This window comes from Cottoperca gobio, chromosome 6, assembly GCF_900634415.1.
Source record: "Cottoperca gobio chromosome 6, fCotGob3.1, whole genome shotgun sequence".
NCBI lineage: Eukaryota > Metazoa > Chordata > Actinopteri > Perciformes > Bovichtidae > Cottoperca > Cottoperca gobio.
In genome coordinates this window covers 1996114-2021021 of record NC_041360.1, presented here as the reverse complement: position 1 = coordinate 2021021, position 24908 = coordinate 1996114, and the positions used below count along the sequence as shown (strand labels likewise).

The following is a 24908-nucleotide window of genomic DNA, read 5'->3' as shown; positions in this document are numbered from 1 at the left end:
TCTGTTGTGTCAGACTTCAAATTGAAGACATCACTTAGATGAGTCAACATTGCTTTGTCGGATTTCATTAAAACAGTTAAAACCTTCAAAGCCTGCTCACATCAACTGACAACTCTTGACAAAAAGCCATGACTGATAACAGGCAACATCTTATTACTGGTATTTCTTCAGATCAATATTTAGACGTAAATCATCAATCCGTTTAAAAAAAAAGTTTACACTATTTTGGTATTTACACTTCACACAGAAGGAAACTGATATTTAAATGGTAACTTCACCCAAACATTTTCTCCCTTACATTTAGTGGTAACACTCCACGGAGATAGTTGTGGTTATATTTGTGAGAGTGATAAAGTGTTGAGTGTCTATCCTATACGGACTAGTGATTTTGGTCCCAGCCCAAAAGGTTGAACAGTCCCGTAGCATTAAGCCTGCTGGAGTTAAAACACAGCAGACCATTGATTAGTCCAACAGAACTTTCACCAACACGATACATCCTGCACAAACCGGCCATTTTTAGATAGACATGCTACCATCAATAGCGACCGCACTTTTATATTCACTCGACCCAGATTATAAAAACATTTCGCCCACAAAAATCTGCTATGCAAGACACACATGTCATACAATTGAGGAAGTGCAGGCTTTCCTGTTTTTGGCAATCAGCTGGTGTCCCATTGAATACATTGTCATTACAGTTTTTAATAATATATAAATCCCCAATTTAGGGGACAATGTAGTGGCTGTGAGTCCCTCAGGCTGTGGCAGGCAGATACAGTACACAATAACAATAATATGAACATCATCACCACCTTAATATATATATATATATATACTGTACATACATATATACACGTATATATGTATGTACAGTATATATATATACATATATACAGTATATCCTATGCATGTATTCTGTGTGTGTGCGTTTGTGTGTGTCACTCCGAAGGCGGTCGCTAGGGAAGTGGGCGTGGCGTCGTAGTCAGGCAGTGACGTCAGCGGGAGCTGTTCAAAGCGGTGTGGTGCTGAAGAGACAACTCTCCTCTCCTCTCCGCTCAGTCGGACAGACCGTCGCTGGCTCGCTCGCTCGGTTGGTCCGCAGCCATCAGCTGGACGCTGGATTTCACCGCCTCAAAGATCGTTTATTCGTGCTCAGCACAGGAGGGAACTGAAGAGGAAAAAAACGAAAAACAATCAGCACTGTTTACACATCACCCGCAGCCAATGTGGGAGAGATTTCCAAGTAAGTCGCTTCTTTTCTGTCTATGTCTCTGTCTTGTGTGTCGGAAAGCAGCAGGGATGTTTCTTTACACCTTTACTGGATTACACACGCTAATAAAACACTATTTTCACTCCTGGCTGTGTGATAGTAGGCTACAGAATATCCCTGCTGTCTGTAATAATCATCCCGTGTGCATGTCCACTGAGGCAAGTCTTCCAGCCGCGCCTATCTTACCCTATGCCTGCCTGGGGTGAAACATTTGACTCATATTTGCATGATCCAATTGTCAGAGATGCTCTCTCTCTCTCGCTCTCTCTCTCTCTCTCTCTCTCTCTCTCACTCTCACTCTCTCTCTCTCTCTCTCTCTCTCTCTCTCTCTCTCTCTCTCTCTCTCTCTCTCTCTCTCACACACACACACATTCATTCTTGCTTTGCTTTAATGCCTGAGATCAACTCAATGCAACTAGAAACATAGCAATACGCTCTGTCTCCTGTTATGTCTATATCTCTCTATCTGTGTGTCCCTCAGACACTGGCACTGAGCACCGCTCTGTGGTTTCTAGTCATTCACTTGGTATTTTTCCAGTTTACTGGCCTACTGCCCACATGTTGTGGCTTTATGGTTTTACTGGGGGAACAGGATACATACTGGGACTGACCAGTTAGTGGTGTGGTTGCTACTGTGTTTCTTGATTGATGATACAGCATCACAGCTTGTGGGGGAAAGTACAGGAGCTGGTGAACCTGTTTTTTTGGTTTCAGAGTACATTTAGGTGTGGCCCGGCTGGCCTCTCCTCTCCTCTCCTCTCCTCTCCTCTCCTCTCCTCTTTTCCCCTCCCCTTTCCTCTCTTCTCTCTTCGTCTCTTTTGCATTATTTCCTCCATCCATCCCCTCTCCTCTATTCTCCATTTCTGTTTCCTCCTCTCTTTTTTGTTTACACTTCCATTCTGCTTTCTTGTTTGCTCTCCTCTCCTCTACTAACGTCTCCCTTCTTTCCTTTTTATTGTTTCCTACTCTCCTTTGTTTCCTCCTCTCCTCCCCCTTTCTCTCTCTCTATCTCTCTCTCTCTCTCTCTCTCCTCCCCTTTCTTGTCTCATTTATATTGCCTTGGCGGATTTGGTAAAAAAGAGTCATGCATACGTACATTGAAAGGGAAGAGACTGGCAATCAATTTTATGGTCTCTTTGATTTTGCTCTCCTGCGAACATAAACCAAGTGGCACTAGAATACAGAACAAGTCTGTGTTTGAAACCTTCTTCTTCTATTACGTAAGTCATCTTTTTAAACAACATCTAATTCTTCAGTTTGCTTATATTTCATATCACACCATACTATTAAGTGTCAAAAAATACAAATATTCTTATTATCTTGTATTTCAGACATTAAAGAGTGTACTTCAGCAATTTACTATTATAGTTATATAAGACTCCCAAGAGACAGATTTACAAAATAAATGTCAAAATCAAAGCAGCAGAGCCTGAGATATCCTGACTTTTAGTTCCTCTAGACCAGGGGTCATCAACCTTTGTGTTACTGAGAGCTACTTCAAGGGTACTGAATAATATGAAGGGCTACTTGTTTGATACAAACTTCCTGAATAACATAGTTGCACGGTTCACCTTTAATGATAATATTATCATTAATAATAATCATAATACATATTCATATATGTGAAGAGACTGTCTGATAACATGTTAATGTTAATTATTCCTCACAATGATTATTAACAATGGTTTACCATGGTAGGAAACAGATATATTTAAACATGCAACATTATTTATGTTCTCAATGTATTTCAACATTTGAAAGTCAGAGTTACCACATCTCTGATATTTCTGTAAATATCTTTATTGACAGTTTTGTATGAATGAGCACATTTGTAGCATTTTCTTCAAAATCACACCAGCTATATTTTAGCACAAAGTATCACTTCTGTAAAAACATTAAGAAATCATTAACTGTCACATCTTCAGATCATATCCTGTTTGTGCAAACACTAACTTTGTAACAACAGAGAGAGAGGACATCACATCGGAACCTTTCTTCTCGTCTTAGAACAGAGTTTTCAATAACATCATTGCACCTTTCAAGACCTCTCCGTCCGAAAGGCTTTCTTGTACTTTATTAATAATATGCAGCTCTAAATGAAGCTTCCGTTGCTTTCTGTGACTTGTTCACTGGCCTCGTGAAAAGAGATGCTGCTGCCCAAAGCTTTAACTCACAGCTTGTTCTGCCCGCAGTGCTGCAGGTGGGGAGTTAGTTAGTTTGTTAGTTAGTTAGTTAGTTAGTTAGCATGGTAGCTTTGTGACACGTACCGAAGTGTCTCCACAATGTGCCACTTTGCCATCATCTCAACAAGATGTAAAAAGTATTTTTTTACTTTGCACTTGGCTTCCACAAGATGCACACGGGGTATCTGGGTGCAGCTCGAGCTCTCTGTGCTTCATGAAGTGAACACATCTTGACATTTTAGCACACAGGCAGATATTTGAAAGGTGACATTGCTGACATCATGACAGGGCTGCAAAAGTAAATGATATTCGTTTAGAGTGTTCACAGATGATCTAAATATAGGTGGATGGACAGCAGTCTCACTCTGTTTTTTTCTGTATATCTACAGTGGGTTTAATTCCTCTCCCTGTGGATTTAGATCTGGGCCTGTAGCCTAACTCTTCTCACATTTACCCAATTATCTCTGTATTAGAGTAATCCCGTGCCTTTAGTTAATACACCATGTTTGCCTTTGATGCTGTGAGTTATTTAGATGGTTTTGGCTTTGGACCAGCCTTCCAAAGGAGCAGAAGGCTTCACAATATGTCCACATCTTTAAACATAATCTTGAGACTAACCTTTTGAGTTTGGCTTGCATGAAATACCTTTATTTGCCAGTTGAATCATCACTTTCTGTTTGAAATTTTGAAATGAAAAATGTCACATTAACCAATTTATGCCTGTTAATGAGTGTTTGTGGTGTGTATTTTGAAGTGTGAATCTTGAAGCGTTGATGCTCAATGTCTCAGCACAACCCTGAAGGCAGATAAACATTTTGACTTAAGCTCAGAACATGTTAATTATTCCAATCATGCATGATAGATGAGTATTTATTTATACATTGCTTAATTTGGCTTCTGTTTTTTATGCTGTACTTTTGTTAAATCACACGAGGAATTTGCAATTAGATTTGGTTTTCCCTCGCATGTGGGGAACCTTCTGTTGTTGGAAAGGGGGGGAAAGGCCAATGCCCAACTCTCCTCTCCGTCTACATGCTCCAGCAGACTGGGTTTCTGTTCATGACGGAGCAGGCAGGTGGTTGAGTTGAGCTGGCGGGCCAATAGGACAATGTGGGGTTGTGTAGGGCTGATGGGTCCTGGAGTCCAGTGACACCTGATAGTGCAGGATCTGGTTTCTCTGCCTGTGTGCAGGTGGAGAGACATCAGTAATACTTGGGAATGTTTGTGTACATTCTTGGATAAGGCTGTGGTTAGGACCAGTATAAATGCTCAATTCTAAGTTTTGTTTACTCGTATTTGATTAATCCTGAGGGCACAGACATTATTTGTGGTGGGATGTTTTCTTTGTCCTAGACCTCCACATTGCTGCAGTCAGTTGAAAACCTTGTGATAAGCTGGAGATGTTATGCTACCTTTGAGGAGGCTGCACTGAGGCACAGTGGTGCTTTGAGCTAAATGCTCATCAGAATGTTTAGCAGGTATAATGTGTATAATGTTTAATGTTAATAATGACATGTCATTATTATGCAGGTATCTGGTCATATACCAAAGTTTGTACAATTTGAAATGTTGACGAGATCATGGCTCCAGATTAAAAGATCGAAGTTAAAAATGTGTCCATTGGCTGGGAACTCTTGTGAACCCCCTAAAGGACTCCTATAGCTCCTTTAAGGACTCTTTGGGGACCTCTTACCCCACATTTTCAAACCTCTGGTCCAGATAGTCGAACCATGTTAAACTATGTGATGAGCAAACCCCCTACCTCTCCACTGTCCATTTATAATGCTTATATTCACCAGGGATACAAAGAGGCGATGTGTATTTATATGTGTGTGAAGACTTACTTCTCTACTCTAATGCATCTCTCTTATTTCCTCTCCCCTCCTCCTTGAATAGAGTATATTGTCACAGCCACTGTCAGCTTGGGGGTGCTGTGCTTCCTGCTTAGATTCATAGTCAGACAAGAGGCCTGATCCAAAGTAAAAACACAAAGGTAGTCCAGACTGCAGCAAATCCACTTTCAGCAGTGAGTGGTCTGCAGTAGATGTGAGGGTTGTTCTGGACAACTGAGAGGAGGCCTGCTGTTCTTTGAATCAGCCACTGAAAGCCTTGAAAGGATGTGTAATACCTGCAGGTTTAAACTGTTCATTTTAAACCATGAAGATACAAACATGGTGTGAACGTGGGCTCCCTCATAAAACAGAAGTTATTAGCACATTCTCAATATTATATTGTACTGTATACAAATAACACTATTGATAATATTTGATAAAAGTTACAAAACAAGCTTTCAAAGCAGAACTTCTACACACTAGCAGCTTCATGTTAGCATGTTTATAACACTAATTAAAGAAGCATGTAGATCAACCTGAACTGATGCCTCGCCCTCATCCACGGTTGCCATATTTCTGGACATTTTTCTGTTGTTATTGCCTACTGTACGCCAAGGAGGTTTGTTGGCTTGATTGTTTCTCTGTCAGCAGGATTACAGAAAAACTACGAGCTCAATTTGAATGAAACTTGGTGGAAGGGTGTAGTATGGGCCGTTGAGCTCTTCTGGTTCAGTCTCTTTTCCTCCCCACCCCAAGCTAACATCCAGTCGACTAACACTGGGATCACTGTCAGGTTTCAGATGGTTTGGACATTTGAGCATAAAGATCATCCAGTGTGACCTCGCCTGTAGAGCCGACTCTAGCTCTTTGTTAAACTAAAGCTTTTAGCAGAACAGTAGGCATGCACCCACATGTAAACACACCAAGACCATGTGCATATGCAAGCTAACAATATGTGTAGAAATCATAGCAGTTGCTTAAATGCTTCTGAGGTCAGGTGTAACTGCTTACCACATGATTGCCTGAAGACACCTTATGGTGAGCAAGAATAAATCTGCCGAATTTTCAAGTTGCAGACTCTCGGAGGACATTTTTTCACTGTCTGCAAAACACACCACACATGGATTGGTGATATGGTGTCTTTCAGCTCCAGTGCGGAGCAGATCAGAGAGGCAGACACTCACTGAAAGCTTTTGGGATTAGCTATTTCAAAGGATTGTCACCCTGATCCTCTACGTTTTGTTACGACTGCCTACTGTAGGCCACATCTGCTCAGCATGTTGCTGTTTACGCACAGCAAAATAAGTCATTTAATCTGTATAAAATGAAGGTCTATAAGGACAGACGTTCTAAATAAAGCTGCACTTACTCCACATTTGTTTTATAAAATGTTACAGTAATATATTACAATTACAAATTGTAACTGTAACGGCAAGACATTTTCTAAATTAAAGGATAGGTTCACAATTTTCCAAGTCTGGTTTTAGATAATAGCCAGGTGGCCATAAGGACTGGATTTTGTCCCACATCACTTCCATTCAAAGTGCACAAAGAAGGGATTTGTTGATGACCAGTATTAAAAAAGGTGAATAATTACAGCAAGTTAAACCGGTTTCAATATTCAAACTTTGATACGCTTAGCTGTACATGTGTAGAGGCGGATGAGAAGGGGTTGCTAATCTACCACGGCCTCAGTGGGTTACTTTGTTTTAGTTATTGTGTGACTTTGTTCAATCCAAACTAATCCTTTGAAACACCAAAGTTTTGCTCGCTTTGCCTAGCCTTCATGGTAGACACACAAATACAAGTGCAACTGTTTTGCATTGATATAGAAAGAACTCACCCCATCATCTAAATGTCAGGGAGTGTACCCACCCTAAACCAGAAGAAAGTATGTGTTTAATAGGCAGCATTTGTATATATAGTTATGTACATATAGACTATATTATTACAACATGTTACTACTTTAGCTCTAAATTAGACCCTGTAAAGCTGATTAGAGACCAGACCATGTATCAACATTTACTTACACATCTCTCCTCCACCCTCTCGACTCCTCTCTGTCATTTCTACTTCTTTCATATGGACTTCATCCTTTCACCCTGCCTTCATGTGGGCATGTGTTCTTTAAATTTCTCATCTCTCTTTCTCTCTCTCTCCTCCTCCACCACTCTTGTATGTCTGCCATCTATAGCCATGTGGATAGTAGGTGGTTAACAAAATAAAATAGCACCCTCACTATGTTTGGAGACGCTCTGCTATTGAGAAAGGGTAATTAAGTTTTCCAGGTGGCACCTGTTAAGCAGACAATGGCAATGTTGTCTCACTTCATCACTCCTGTAAATAATATACCTGCAGATCCACAATCACAATGTGAACTTGAAGGGCACTCGGAGAGCACAGAACTCAGCCAATGCTATGCCCTATCTCTCAATGTTAACCAAAGTGTGAAATAATGCGTGTATCCGCCCTGTGATCCGGATCAGCTCCAACATTGAATGGGTTCTTCCGTGGAACATGCTACATCAGTCCAGTCAGAGTGTCAGGAAAATCTGGCCACTGGTTTTTCTGTAAAAGTCCTGCTGAAAAATGTTGCCTGCATTATCATCCGTCAATCCTTTTAAATTATAGCTCCACAAAACAGTCAAATTAAAAACAGAGCTCAAGCCAAGTAAATCAGTTTAAATATATATATATATTTATATGTAAATGTTGAACTTAGATTTTAATTACTGAACATTTAAAGTCCAACTGAACCAAATCCTTTAAAGAGACTTTCAGATGCTAATCTTTAATCACTATGGTAAGTAACCACGTTTGCTAATGTTAACTGAACGGCCCAAGATTATAGCATCAACACGTTCAAATTGGGTTTTTGCGGGTGGATTTGGAAAGGGAATGGTTCCTTTTTGTAATCCATCTGAATGAGATTGGCTGAGCGATATTTACTCTGGATTATACTCATTTTGATGAAATATGTGCATCTCACTAAAGCTACATTTAGGGTGGCCAGCTGTGCAGTGGAGAGTGAGTGCATGTGTGCGTGTGTTCGGGGTTGAAGAAGGGGTTGGTTGCTGGCCTGCTGCTGTTGGCAGGTCAATGTGAACTGACTGTGTGAACATGGAGAGATTATGTTTCCACCGATGGTCTTGTCTTTACCTCAGCTGAGAGGATGCAGAGAGCGGGATTTGGGTTTGGTTGAGTTAATCTTCCAGTCTGGGGTTTATATTTGGAAACTGTGTGAGTGTGTGTTTGCTGTCAGGCATCGACCCCAATAACTGATTAAATCATAGACACCAAATCATTCAGACTATTGACTATATTGACTGATATTTGGTTATTTTCCTACGCAGTTCTTATGTATTCTGCAACTAAAACAACTCTGTTTTTATGGCATACTCATGTTAGCTGCAGCTGTGGTTGTGTTGCCGCTCTGTCTGCCCGAGAGGTGCCCTCCTGTTCTGTCTCCCGAAGGCCCTAATCAACTTCTTGTCTGAGGTCAGAAAGAGGTGCTTTGGGTGGAGCCGTGTGTGTGTCAGATGTGGTTGATGTAGTTGAACTACAGTATATGGCTTTAGAAATGCATGGAGATCCGGCTACATACTGATAACAGGGGGAGGAAACTCAAACAAACGAGTACATATGAGGACCACACAGTATCCATCTGGAGCTGAATGCTCTCTCATTACCTGCCTGGACTACAGGTCATGTTCTGACCTCAATGAATGTGTGTGTGTGTGTGTGTGTGTGTGTGTGTGTGTGTGTGTGTGTGTGTGTGTGTGTGTGTGTGTGTTGTGTGTGTGTGTGTGTGTGTGTGTGTGTGTGTGTGTGTTGTGTGTGTGTGTGTGTGTGTGTGTGTGTGTGTGTGTGTGTGTGTGTGTGTGTGTGTGTGTGTGTGTGAGAGAGAGAGAGAGAGAGAGAGAGAGAGAGAGAGAGGTGGGGAGAGAGGATGAGAGGAAGCCCTGTACGGTAATTAGTGAGGTGCTGAGGTTAAAGATGACATGGAAGGCAGGGTGGGCTACACGTTAACCTGATTTTTAACTTCCTCCTCATTCTCTTTCTATTCTCAGCCTCCCATGTGGTGATTTCAAAGTGTTTGTAAGGCTGACTAGATTTAAAGGCAGAGTTACGGATGCAACCAGTGCAGCTGACAGCGTTGATTAGGATGAGTACCCACAGATTCTGTCGAACCGACGGAAGGAAAAGAGGCGGTTTGGAACAGGTCGTGGTGTCTCTGGGCCGCAGCCTGCCTGTTGCTCAGGCTATACACACTGCTTTGTTGGCAACTGTTTTCCAACATGTTTGACATAAAACAACTTTATAAGGTGATAATATTTCGATGTTGTGGCCAAAAGAAGGTTTGGAAACTATATACTTGCCTGCATTGGGAGCATTGCTGCTCTACAACCGATTACTAAATTGTAATAAAATGAATCATTTTGTCATTACAGCTTTTCATGTTGCAAACTGTCAGTAGTCAGCGACAGTAACATAGTTTCTAAGTGATTGCAAATGTGAACTGCAGCAGCTCACTCTTTGTCAGCTGAAACAAGCACCAGGACACCTTGCAATAATTGACAGGAAGAACCAACAGGATTATATGTTACATAAACGCTTGCAACCTTTTATTCAAACCATTGGACTCAGCTCAGCAGAACCAAAACATAATCCATTTAAACAACATTGCTTTTTGGTTGAATTAGAAATCTGCTATTTAAACATGCTTATTTTCCTACCTTTGCCTTTACTATAAAACATCACAAACTTTCAAAAACCTCCAGTCGTTGATATTGAGACCTTCATCTGGATTTCAAGCAGATATCTGTCACTTTAACAAAGTTCTAGGCAAAGTACTGAGTGTGTGCTTCAGAAATCAGCATTGCCAACTTGAATGCATCAGCTTTAGTTCATATTTTGTATATCAGTGCCTAGAGCTACAAATAGAACCAGAAGAGGTTACTGCTAACATGATTTACCTCTTTGTAAAATAAGTCAACAGAGGCAAGATACATTTAGTATACTCCAATAAATAAGCATCAGTAATGTTTTAGTCTGCCTTAAGGTCAGGACATGTCTTGTAGACGCAATAGCTCAACATACTGGCTCAAAGACTGACTAGCCCAAGGACAACTGTTGATAGCGAATACCTCAGCTCATCTCCCAAGGACGAGCCGCGGACTTTCTCACACACATCAGCTACACACAAACACCAGAGACAAACAGTAGAAGCACACACACACACCAGCCAGTAAGATTAGGTGCACTTTGTCTCAGACATTCACAGATGTTATGGACTGCCTCCTCATTAGAATGAGTTGCATGTGGCCTTGAATACTTACAATGTGACTCGTGATTAGGTAAGTATGTTCTCTTGTATAGGATCCAATAGCATCTGCACACACTCATAGAGTGCTAGACAAGGACCATATTTGGTGCCTTTGAATCTTGTCAGTCCAGCGCGGGTTAAATACTCCTCCACAAGGAAGAACCTTCAGAATTGAATTATACTGTCACCATGTTTCTGTAATTCACTTGTACTGCTCATCTTCTCCTCGATCGAGCTCCAATAAACCTTCAGAGAAAGACATCCAGGTTGTCACCTGCAGCTTCTTTGGTGTCAAGTTAATCTACACACGAGATTTCCATGACACCTGCCTTTAAACATCTCAGTAATTTCAGATGAAAGCAAGGATTACAGATTTTCCCAAGATTCATAATTCAATATGACTTTATGAGTCCTGCAAGGAATTTGTATTGGATATTAAGCGAGCACATAAAAATAAAACAGCTTTAGTGCTTTAGCAGTGTCAGCGCAGTACAGAGTGCAACATGCTACAAGGGCTGAATTTCCCTCGGGATAAATAAAGTATCTATCTATCTATCTACACAAAATACAGATACACTTTCATTCTATACTTTGTGTGGTTACTGTGTTTTTAAAGAAGTTACTTACTTTGACATTAAAGGGATTAAAGGGAGCATGCCTTCTGTATCCAGCGGCAGTCATTACAGATTAAGATCATTTTAGTACTGTCTCTGTATTACATTATTTATTTTTTCGAAACTGCACACTGCTAAAAGAAAATCCTAGGGCTTGTCATCACCCTGAATAGTGTGAACTGAAGAATAAGATGAACCAACCATCTATCTGCAGCTCAGCCAGCCACCAACCTGAAATATTCAATATAGGCTTATGACCTCGGCCATGGCAGCAGTATGAATTTAAGACATTATTTGAATCTGCAGTTGTCTGGGGATTTATATACTATTTGTAATACAGTATGTTATTATATAGTAGCTATACAGCGTTTTAAACTTCACTAGTTCTGGTTCACTTTAATGATACACCTCAAGGGCTTATGTCTCCAAACTGCAAAAATACAGCTCCTAACACTTCTAAAGTTCATTTGAAAATGTCAAGTTGTGGTATGATGGGGGAAAATTAACAAATCATTAATTTAGAAAAAAGAAAGTTGTACCAAGTCTCATCCTTGGCTTTTCCTTCCTACTCGTCCAGTCGTAATCATAGGGTGATGCTAGCGCTACCTGCTACGGTGGTGCAGTCATTCCAAACATGGGGAGAGGGAGAACCAATGAATGAATTCACCAGGAACCGATTGAAAGTCTCTCTCTAACTCTCTCTCTCTCTCTGTCTCTGTCTCTCTCTGTCTCTCTGTCTCTCTCTCTCTCTCTGTGTCTCTCTGTCTCTCTGTCTCTCTCTCTCTCTCTCTCTCTGTCTCTCTCTCTCTGTCTCTCTCTCTCTCTCTCTCTCCCTCACTCAAACACTTACCTGTGTTTATCATTGCCTGAACTTTGGGCCGTTTCCATAACAACGTCCAGAACACTGGTGACAGCATCAGCCAGCAGTCATTTGCTCGTGTCTTCACTCTACATTTACCGATTATGTCTTCCTCTCTATCCCGCCATTTAATTGTTCTTTCCATCTCCATTCCCCTGAGCATCTACACAGTTTGACATGGTGAGAAAGTCTCCATACATCATCTTTACTGATTCCATATTTATTTGGGTTAGGGTTGTTCATCAATGTGAACATTTTTGTTTATTACAATGTGCCTAAAATTCCAAAACATATTGGGCAGTATTCAGGAGGCAGAGTTTGCTCTGAGCCAGTAGCTTTGGGGTGCTGTCCAGAGGGATCCAAATACATGCTAAAGGTTCATTGGGGAAGGAAGTTGAATCCTCTCCCTGTGTGACTAGAGTCCTGCAGACCTGTATGACTGAGGGATGAAGCATACATTATGCACAAGGCAGGAAGTGCTGTCACAAGTATGATAAATACTAAATACGTGTAAATACGTAAATATGTGTAGGAAGAGATCACCACAAGCAGTAACAGCAGCCTGTGGGGAAGAAGAAGCAGCGCTATGGTGGATGGTCCCCCACTTCTGAGACTTGGGCCTTGCTCGAGGCAGGGCATCCCTAAAACATAACATGCATGAATCTTTCAGGGTTGGAACGAACCCATGGGAACATAGAGAGAATTTGCAAACTCCTCAAAGTAAGATTGCATATACCATGGGAGAGTTCAAACCCAGGACACAGAGTCACTGAGGTCAGAGCAGTAGTCCAATTGCACTTTTTCTGTGATTACCCAGCTCGGGCTCACAGTCTGTCTTTTTAAAGTGCTACTGAAGTAGAAAGTAACCTTGGGTTTAGATTGATTCAAACTCAATTTACTAAAAGTGTAAAAAGCAGAATAAATGTATTTTTTAAATTGCATTTATAGACTTGTTGGTCATTAGAAGGCAATGCAACACGCTGTAAACGCAGCATTCACATATTATCCCCACACAAAGTTACTATAAAGTTGTTGCTAATTGACATATCCTGCAGACATGGGAATGCATTTTGAGTCGTGTTTCTGGTGAATGAAAGTTCAATATTCACTCTCTGGTTCAGCTCTGCTTTGGTATACACATTAGCTATTATCCTCTTGATATGACAGTGTCCTACCTAAGTGTTTAAGGAAGTGAGGTTAACATCTTTTTTGCTTCTGCTTTTTAAAATAGAATGTTTCTATTCCTGTATGTATGTGTTCATGTCTGTGCATGTGTGTAGGAAGTCATGAATTGTTTAGAAAAGGCAACAGGCAGTACTCCCACTCAGTGACCCGTGCACTGGTTTAAGAAGCTTTGGGAATAGAAATATTTCACCTTTGCTCAAGTTCCTCACTTCAACGGCATGTTGAGGGGACAGTCCACAGGTCTGTTTTATACCTCTAATGTCTTTTTTAAGTTCAAAGACAACCACTTTCCTTGCTGGTTTGGTTTTAGCATATACACAATTCCCCTCTCAGTGCAGTTAATGCCATATGGGAACTCATTTTCAGATTTTTCACAGCTTTCACTTGAAAGTTTAGCATTCACACCCTAATGTGAAGTTCGAAAAAACGCCTGGATGTCAATGTGAATTTCCAACTGTGTTTCTTAACTGTGGCAAAGCCGATGTACAGGATTTTCATCTGACATCAAAACATATGTATGACCATGCTATTGGAAGCTATCTGGGAAATTACCGGCAGCAGTATGTCTTCTAATTTAGGCCACATGATGGTAGGTTTCTTAGATTTTTGGCTGCTTGGGCAGGAAGCCAAACATAATTAAAGTCCTAGGCCAAGCATGTTGGTAAAATAAAAGTAGTTTGTGAATGTTAAAGTGTAGTAGCACATGTGGCTGGGGTTGTACAGTAAGCATGTGTTGTCATTTCCGGTTTTTCCTACATTTCTGTGTTGCTGGTCGGGTATTTCAGCTGCTCCAGCTTGTCTCAGTTAATGTTGTTAGATTCTTGATCACAGCGGCTGGTAACATTGTAAAGTTTACTAATCCATGACAACCCAGAGTTGAGACCAGGAGGCAGAGCTCCAGTCTTACACGCTTCTCTGCGCTTCCATCTGGGCAGTCACCTACTCAAATCCCCATAGTGACTGTGTCTGCCCCACGACCACTGAAATTAATAAAATCAATGGTAAACAGACGAGGAGTTATACATGAAAACCTAATAAAATTTAACACCACCGCTGCAAAAGTGCAACTAACTAGAAAAATGAAATATTGACTTTCAAACATCAGATCTTTGTCATCTAAAGCTGGACTAGTAAATGATTTAATATCAGATAATCAGATTTATTTTGTCTCACTGAAACCTGGCTGAGATATGAAGAATATGTCAGTCTAAATGAATCCACTCCACCTGGTCATATTAATACTCACATTCCTCGAGGCACAGGCCGAGGAGATGGAGCTGCAGTCATATTCGACTCAAACCTATTCATCAATCCTAAACCTAAACTAAACTATAACTCTTTTGAAAGCTTTGTTCTTACGCTCTCAAACCCAACATGGAAAACAATAAAGTTTTATTTGTTACTGTGGACTGCCCTCCTGGTCCGTATTCTGAATTTCCATCTGAATTTTTATCTGAATTCTCAGAATTGTTATCAAGTTTAGTCCTTAAAACAGATAAAGTAATTATTGTAGGTGACTTTAATATTCATGTGGACGTTGATAATAACAGCCTTAATAATGCGTTCATCTCATTATTAAATTCAATTGGGTTCAGTCAGAATGTACATGAAGCAACTCACTGTTTAATAATAAAACAAAAACACTCCTGTGTCATTGTGAAGGTCCAATACATCCATTCCAGTAAACATATATTGATCGTGAACATCGTCACATCAATAAAAGCCCATAAACAGCTGTTGCAATCTTTGAAATCAGCTGATCGATGTGTGTGATTTCCATTTATATTCGGTAAAAACTTTATTTCTCATGCATGCAGTGCTGATGCCTAAAGATCTAAAATGGAGACCGGACTCTAAGCGTTCGATTGACACCTCATTTGAGCCAATCGGAGCTTCCATGCCTTATCTACAGCCTTCAATAACCACTCCATAAACTTATGGATTATGTGGAAGATAACCAATTATATCTTATTATCCTTCTCCTAACCTGCAAAGTCATTCATGGGCAGGCTCCAGCTTATTTTAAAGATCTCATAGTACCTAATAAACCAACTAGAGCATTGCGCTCCCAGAATGCAGGGTTGCTTGTGGTTCCTAGAGTCTCTAAGAGTACAATGGTTGCCAGAGCCTTCAAGCTCCTCTCATGTGGAACCAGCTTCCAGTTTGTGTTCGGGAGGCAGACACTCTCTCCACATTTAAGAGCAGGCTAAAGACTTTCCTTTTTGATAAACCTTATAGTTAGGGCTGGCTCAGGCTTGCTTTGAGTTGCTCTCCCTAAGATTTCTGCCATTTTTCACCCTTTAATTGTGGGGTTTCTTTTGGGGAGTTTTTCCTTGTGCTGTGTGATGGCCCACTGAGACACATGTGTAATTTGTGATATCGGGCTATACAAATAAATTTGATTTGATTTTGATTTGATGTGGCAAATTGATATAAAATACATTTTCATGGCCTCACTGGGAGTGAAAATGTTCTTGTGTGATTGTGTTTTGACAGTGGATCAGCATGCAGCTGTTAGCTGTAACACATGTAGAACAAATCAATGCTGAACAATCTATACCAATCTGTCTGCAGCCAGGCCAGAGAGCAGAGTACAGTGTGGAGTGTGTTTGTGACTTTTTGTGAGTGTGTGTTTTTGGGATGGCATACTGTGTGTTTGTGTCAGTACTTGTGTGAGCAGATAATGAGCAGCTTAATGCCCCGGTCAAATATTGATGACTTAGTGTACCAAGAGTGAAAACTCATGTCTGTCTGACTTCTCCAACCTTGTTATTGGAGTGTGTGTGTGTGTGTGTGTGTGTGTGTGTGTGTGTGTGTGTGTGTGTGTGTGTGTGTGTGTGTGTGTGTGTGTGTGTGTGTGTGTGTGTGTGTGTGTGTGTAAAGGCTGTTAGACTCACATGGGGGTAGGGGAAAAGGTCAGGGTTCAGTAGGACAGAGACACATGAAATTGAAAACAGAAGGAGAAAAAGAGAAGAGAGAAGCAATGAAAAGGTCAGAACAGTGAGAGGAACTGAGAAAAAAAGAAAAGAAAGTATATCATTTGTGTAGAGGCTCATGTTTGTGGTTGTTTCTCTACAAATGTGTCCATCTTTGAGTATAGAGGTTTTGAAGTTGTGATACAAATCTCTGACACCCATGAAGTCGTTATTAGATAATGTTCTATTACTCATGTGACTACAAGCAAAGGAATGATGCCGTTTACCATATACATTAGACAACCAGCGGCTCATTTAATGCCATGTAATATAGAGCAGACTGGTGCTGCACTGAAACCCATCATTCTGAGGTATTGATTCTCTACAAACTGGCTGTTCTGGATGTTCTGAATTACACAGAGCAAACACAGCAGCAGCTCTGCACACATTCACACATTCATGCAAATGTGCACACAGGCAGAGGCCACGCATGTGCACAATAACGCATACAGACACAAATTGTTCATCTGAGCTCTACTGTCTGCTCTGTATGAATGGCTACCCAGGTGCCTGCTGGGTAATTGTGAGTCATGATTTTAATCCGCTGAATGTGAACGTAGCAACTAAGACTGTGCTACTTTACAGTGGGCAGATCTGAATGGGTTGGATTGTCTTATAATGGCTGTCAAGTGGCCAGCTGTGATTGATGAGAGAGAGATGATGATTGGTAGAAAGGAAGGAAGACATTAGTAACTCTTGTAAGTGTAATTGGCTTCATTGAATACTTTACTGTCCTTTGCAGGTTACTTTTTAACCTCTCTGTTCAATTGTGATTGTGGTGAACATTTAGTAGGTAGAGAACTGAAAGATAAACTCACAAAGACGACAAGATAATTATTCATTTTCTTACTTTACTTTCTTTGATTTTCTCCTTGTCCTCACAAGGTCATGTGTCTTTGTGAAACAGTTACCAAGCCACATTTATTTTTTGTTTTATTGAATTAGAGGGTTGAAGAGAAGTAAAAGAAAGAATAAAGGCAGGTAGAGGATGATGGTATCTTCTGGCTCTATGATTTCTCCACTGTTGTTCTTGTAACTGAAAACAACTGTAAGCAGACCTATGTAAAATTGGTGTTCCCCTTTAGAGTTAGGCAACTATAAAACGTCTGTAGGTTGGAGTAAGATCGTGCTTATGGTTAATAAACAGGCAAACATTAATACCAGGTATCTGACTCTACAAACTCCAGGTCTCCTGCACAAAAATTGGGCCTACAACGCGTCCTGCCACCACTCCAACCCCCACACCCTTACCTTCTACCTTTTGTATTAAACATTGGCACTGGATGTGACATGTGAGATGCTAATTTATTCAACTTGGACATCATTCCTAGGGATACAGGGCTGCATAGTGGAAGTCATGTACAGGTAATGGCACAGTGGGCCCTAAATCTAAAGTCGGTTAATGGTAGAAAGGCTCTAACGGCAGCCTTTCTGTTTAAGCAAAAGTCCAGAGGTGGTGCTGTGCTGCAGAGCGATTTTTTATATTATGTACAGGAAAGAGAAACGATACATGGAGGAGAAAGAGACAGAGAGCATGAAAGACGGGATGACTTGAAACAAAAGGTCAAGGGTTAGAATCAAAGCTGTAATATCACTCAGTTAAAGGACCATTGCTCTATATATCTATTTACCTTTGCTGTATGTATTTTTCACATCTTTTATTTTTTACAAAAACTAGCTGCAATTCAACACAGTTAACAAGCGTTCAGTGCTCAGTTTAATTAGAAGGACTGGTGGGCTCACATGCTTCTGTATGAATCAGTAAAATTATGATACTTTTCTCCTCATATCCAAGTTTTATACCCATTTGCATGCAAGAAGCAAAAGTTTCAAACCAGCAGCAGAGTTTTCAAATAAATGCACCCTTTCACTCTATTTTCTTACCACTTGTAAGCACAGAAAAGCCTGTCCTGAAACCAGTCTACCAAAGGCCCAGTTCAATTGTTGTCATGAGAGCAGCAATGTTGCTCAAAAGCAGATCCTGATCGAATTACCACACTGATTACATTGTGTCTCATAGTGATGGTATAATATGCCTTACAACCATAACTACACTGACGAAGGAGACTGAGAGACGGTGACAGAGAAGGACAGTGTAATCCCTTGATAGCTTAAGATACTCCTGGATATTTAAGGTGCAGGAGATTCAGTTCATTCATTTTATAACACAGAAAGAGTGTGAATATTAAATCTTTAACACTCTTTAGATCTTTTCAGGCCTCTCATTTCCTGAAAATTGACACTAATAGAATTGTTAGCTCATACTTGTGGCAAAACCGCTCTAGTGTGCAGCTATTAAGACTCGGTAAAGGTGAGGACCCAAATGCAGAACGCAAGACGATGTTAACAAAAAGAGAGCTTTATTTAACAAAGCTTACAAGTCCAAAAATCCAGGCAACCAGAAAAACTGAAAAACACAAACCAGTAGTGATGTGTCCTTCCGTGTCGAGGCTTCGAAGCGTGTGTCAAGTGATCGCGGAAGATTTTTGTGAAGCGCGTATCGAGGCTTGTGTTGATGACGTATGTGATGACGTTGCGATTCAAAATATAAGGGGGAGCGAACCGCAATTGAGCCCCCTCATAATCAACACTTTATATAACTGCAAATGTGTGGGTTGTTGTTGTCGTAGTATGCATTGTTGCTGTTGAGTTGTTGGTATTGCATTTGTATTGGATCATTATGGAGTCAGCCAACTAGCAAAACAATTGTTACGCACGCCAGCATCATCTTCCTTGTGAGCAAGTAAAGATACCAAATCTAAATCTGTTGAAAAGATAATGTACATCCAACGTGAACATTACACATCCCTGGTGGCGCAGCTCGTAGAGCAGGCGACCCACATTCAAATGCTTTCCGCAGAGGCCCGGGGTTCGAAACAGACCTGCTGCTATTTGCTGCATGTCATTCCCCTTCTCTCTGTCCAATCTTAAACTACACTATCATTTAAGGCGGAAAAAGCCCACATTTTTATCCAGGCACTCTCTTCTCAATATCACATAATAACATCAATCTTTATTTTTAAAAAGAACATTATATTCAGTCTTAGATGTGTGCGTCAAAGAATTTTCAGGGCAAAGATACTTTAAATCCACTGCAGCCTTGCACTTCGCCGGTTTTACATTTATTGTCCACTTGATGGCGGAGTAGAGCAAATGAAGCACCATGAAGCTTCAGCCCATGAGCAAACCAATTGGATGGAAAGCTTCAACACTTCATGAAGCTTCATCTCGCCATCACTACAAACCAGGCAAGACACAACGTAGCATGGGGAAGCACAAAGAAACATGGGTGAAACACGAATGACGATCCGACAAGGCACACTGGGACAGACAAGGATATATACACACAGACACTAAACAAGGGAACGAGACACAGCTGAGGGAGAAATGCAAAAACACAAGGGCAGGGTGAATGGACACAGCAGAAACAAATTAACAATCACATAGTCAGGGAACAACACAAGGACAGGAAGTAAAACAAGACATGACACAAGGGGAGTGAGCATTTCAAAATAAAACAGGAAATGCAAATTGAGAGTTGTGACAGCAGCGGCTCAATGGATCACAATGTTGGTCAGTCCATCACCTTTTATACAGACATCTATGATCCCCAGAGGATGAATCCTAGTGAATTTGGTGATCCCTGGCCTTTTCTGCAAAAACTATGAACATTTTATTGGTTGGATGCCATGAAATGAAATGAAAAGCCATTAGATGTATTCTTGGTCGACCATGAGGTTGAAATTTCTTTTATATATAATTGAAATCTCAACAACTGTTGGATATGTTGTCATAAAATTTGGTCAAATGTTCAAATTACCCTCAGGATAAATTGTACAAACGTTGGTGATCTCCCAACACACACATGTAAAGACAACTTCCTGAGACGAGCTATAATATGTGAAAATGTTTAGAGTAACTAGCTGCAGGCTCTCCTCTAGCTGATGATGAATAATTTGACAATTTATCCAGTCCAGTTGAGAAGCCAGAGCGCTCATGGGAGTTGTTGTTCCACCCCACTGTTCCCACAGGCCTGATTTCGGCCCATATTACTTTCTTGTTGATGGAAATGTGTAGTCATTGACAAAGCCACAATTCTTAATTGATTCAAAAATAACCATCCTGTAAAAAAACATGAGCTGGGTATCACTTGTTTCAAATATATACCCCCGTTGGACCATTAAAACAGGAATACCTGACATGATTCATTGTCTCCCCACATTATATAGATACCGTGCAAACACTTCAGTTTGTATGTGTGTCCTGACTGTGTCAGTGTATGTTCTCTGTACACTAACTGTCAGCCACACTAGTACAGTTACTAAGTGCATGTGACTAGGTCACCATGACAACAGAACTCCCTGGAGCATGCTCAGAGAGGAGTGACATCACTGGTCTCTGTGTGTGTGTGTGTGTGTGTGTGTGTGTGTGTGTGTGTGTGTGTGTGTGTGTGTGTGTGTGTGTGTGTGTGTGTGTGTGTGTGTGTGTGTGTGTGTCTGTACAGTACATGTGGCAATAGCTAAATTAACTGCTGGTCCTGCAGAAGTTGCTGGAGCACGCTGTGTGTGAGAAACAAACACTGTATATGAAACGAGAGAAATAAGAAGGGCAGGGAGAGAGAATAAGTAAAGCGGAAACAAAGAAAAGAGGAGACAAAAGACTGATAGTGAGGAAAATTACAAGATGCATTAGATGCAGACAGTTGGTTATTACTCTGATGTGCACTCACTATTTTAGTTCCTGCCAGATGGTCTTATTTGTCTTTGTCTATTTTTCTCACCATATATTTCTGAGCTGTGTGTGTGTGTATGTGTATGTATGTGTGTGTGTGTGTGTGTGTGTGTGTGTGTGTGTGTGTGTGTGTGTGTGTGTGTGCATTAATCCCTGTTATGCTCCATTCAGCCACTGCACTATGTTGTACTGACAAACACACTCACCTACAGTACATTCAAATGAACATATGCAATTGTTTATCCCTCGCGCAGTGTACACAGACATCCTATACACTCTTGCTATTGATGGGCTCACACACAAGCAAGTGAATACGACCCTTTTGCTTTCACATAATCACATGCATACACATACTCTGAAGAAGCGAGCGCTCACACAGAGTTTTTCTCCTGTTTTTCCAGACAGACAGTATTGATTGGGGCTGAAGAGGGAACTATCTGGAGCAGATCTGTTAGAAAACTTGAACAAACCGCAGTTCCCAGGCTGACATGACCATTCATCACTCACTTCCCGGTCGTCGATCTGCACGTTCTAATTAGCTTCCCCGAACAGTGAGGTGTGGAGCAGGCGATGTGTTTAGATGTGTGATTAGAGATGTGAAAGGGTTATTGTACTTCAGTGCTATGTTGCCGTTTGTATCACTATAGACTGTTGATGTACACTTGTGTAATGAAATACAAACCCAAACAGGAGATATGTATTGATAGTGCCTGATTTATATAAGTAGCCTAGAAATTAAGAAAAAGAAGAAGGAAGGAAAGAGGGGTATTTAGCCTCTATGTTGTTACCAGCAGCTTCTATCCTCCATATATAATATATTATATTGTGTTTCATTCTGTTCACATGGTTCATTATGTATGTAAATAAGGGAAATCTCATTTTGAAGTTTCATTGTTTTTGGCTAATGGGGAGACAAACTCCCAGATTGCTCTTTGATTCAAGCACCACTCGTCATATTGTATCCAGACACTAGCTGCGAGTTTTCATCTCTCTGTAATGTAAAACAGGGCACTCTCTTGGGAGTCATTAATAGCACGGCCACATAGCTAACAAAATAATAACTATTTTAAAAGGCCACAAAATAGTATTTACAGTGACAAAGTTTATCCCTTGGCAGTTCTGAGAACTTAATGGAGTAATTATGGGTTTAGGGTTTATTACATATGTGACTGTAAAAGTACACTGCACATGAACACTGTTGGCTGTTGGTTTGACACATTTGTATATAATTATCATATTTGATAGTGTTTCTATTGGTCACAAGTTGCTAAGAATGGAAAGGTGTATTTACTGAATTTACAACTATCACATTTTCTTTTAGCCTGGAGCCGATCAAGCATTATTAGCCATACAATCACACACATTAAATAGTTTACCTCTCTACCATGAGTTGCACTAATTTATGTTTTTATATATACAATGGATTAAATGATGATATGTAACATGAAAGGGGTTGCTCATAGTTACGATCTACAGAGAATTATCAACTAATTCTGCAGTGTTAAAGAGATTTTTAGCCTTTGTTTTGGTTTTCTCATCTGCAGTCTCTGCTTATCAGTTTTGATAAACCAATTGTTGCATATCTGCCGAGTAGTGAACAACAGACAAACAAAACTTGCTAGCAACTTGCTGGTTAACACGCAATAAGCATTTAGCAGACAAAGAGGAAGATATTTTCCTGGTCTGGTGGCCAGAGACGTGACTCCAAATGAATACTATGTTACGCCGTATCTGCTGGATGTGTGATCGGCAACTTTTTGCTAACACATTTACTTTTACAAATTTATTAGGTGCAAATATGCAATATCAGGTAACGGTACTTTAAACTATGTTAACAATTAACCATTAACCATTAACCCTAATAAATCATAACTGAGTCTACAATATGATGTCATTTGAGAAGAACATGTTCTCAATATTCTCATTCATGAATGCTCTCAATTGGGTCAATATGGATATTTTAAACCTGAGTATGCACACAAAATCAATCATCATGAATGTAGCCTGATACATTAACACAGCGTCAGATTCATGCCAAGCTGCAGAACTCCTTTGAAAGTGGAGCACTGTCAGTAAACTCAGTTAAGTCTATGTCTTTAGACTGTTCTATGTTTTGTGTGTCTGTGCCTGAATAGATATATGTGTTCTTGCCACTGGAATGTCTGCTGGAATTCTCTTGGATCTTTTGCCGTGGCTGTGTATTTCAGTCTCTCTCTATAAGCCAACGTGTTTGGGTATGAATTATGCACTGCTGCGTTTCCCCTGATAACACTAAGTGTGACAGTTTTTGCTTGCTGATATATCAGCTGTGATTGATGGGTGTTTTTTGGGTTGATTGTTGATAACATCTGCAATTCCAAAAAGGAAATTCTTGACAGAATCTCAGGAAAACAGTTGAAAAGTGGCTTCCTTTAAATGTTGTAGGTCATGGGATTTTACACAGCACAATAAAATAAGCATCAGGCTTGTATTGCAATGAAAGGTTGTCTCTGCATTCAGTTGGCAGCTTCCACCACTTGTCAATCATCTTGGTGAGTTATCTGCCTTGAAATGGCATCCAAGGAAGAAGGGAAATGCAGCTAATGTACAACAATGAAAGCAGTGCTGAGATTTTAGTGAGCTAAACTGTCTTCTCCTTTTCCCTGCTTTTCTCCTTTGCTGTTCTTTCCACTGTAACGCTGTTTCTCCGAGCTTTACCGTCATAGTTGTAGCTTGCTCACTGCTGGCCATGACACAAAAATATATCTAGAGAATGTTTATTCAGAAATATATCTTTAGATCTTTAAAATAGCTTAAAGGAATAGCTCAACAGCTTTTTCTGGGTCTTTCAACTACTTTTCACAGTCTTCATCTGAGCGAACTTCATCATCTGATGATGGCCATGATAATAATCTATAATAATAATTTGTTGCGGGATGCTGAATATACGAACGTTACAACCAGACAACACTGTGTTTCTCATTAACGTGAAATGGACAGAAAGGAAAAGCAGTCCCTTGAGAGTGACGTTCTCTTCTCAAACACAACACAGCACAGCACTTTCTACAGTTCCTGATGTGTATTTCCTTTTTTTCTATTCTATTCTGTTTACTTTGGTGTATTTTCATCAACTACTCACAGAATTGCATTTGGATCTATTATCATTTTGTGTTTTTTTGTTTCTGTCTGTCTTTTTTTGTTTCTGTGTGATGTGATGGCCTAGTGGTCTAGTGGTATGCCTTCCAAACAAAACACTAGAAGGTTGGGAGTTCAATACCATTGTACCCCAGCAAGGTACTTAACCCTGAGTTGCTCCAGGGAGACTGTCCCTGTTCAATGTAAGTCACTCTGGATAAGAGCATCTGCTAAATGACCTGTAATGTAATGCAGTACCAAACACCACCTGAACTGTTACTGATGTGTTGGGGGCGGCGCTGCTTAACCAAAACTCTGTAAAACCAATGGACAGACATACAAATAATAGTTTAATGTTTAAGAATGTTTGGGCGAGGTGGATTAAGAAAACAGTCCCATTGGGTTCTGCATTTGTTTGGTTAAACCTAAAACTGTGAGTCATGAATAGCTCATTGTAATAAGGAAAGGCTACAAATTGCATCTTAAATGCCAGGCAGCAGTACAAAAAGTGAATTTGTCTGGATTAGAGTTTATGTAGAAAGGTCAGCCTTCTGCTTGCTTGCTTTTATTCAAGTCACTGACTTTCTCTCTGCATGCTAAATCTTCTGTTTATGCTAAATTGATACCAGTGTTTCATTGATAAGTAGGTTTAACTGTACTTTAACCAATTGCAGTTTTATTCACAATCATAAATATACAGTAAGCAGGGGTCACAACCTGAATCCTAAATACAACATCACAGACTTCCAGGAGGATACATTTAAAAGACTGTCTGTCTGTCGATTTTCTAATCTGCCAGACAATCAGATGTCAAGTCAG

General features: G+C 40.3%; 1 protein-coding gene across 1 annotated transcript in view; it reads left to right on the top strand.

Annotated features, from left to right (window-relative positions):
* Window positions 1-1043: 1043 nt before the first annotated feature.
* The window catches only part of smpd3 (sphingomyelin phosphodiesterase 3), a 55619-nt gene continuing 31754 nt past the window's right edge, over window positions 1044-24908 (top strand). Inside the window, exon 1 of the mRNA XM_029434542.1 lies at window positions 1044-1243. The gene's annotated coding sequence lies outside the window, so the exon portion shown is untranslated. The remainder of the gene's footprint in view (window positions 1244-24908) is intronic.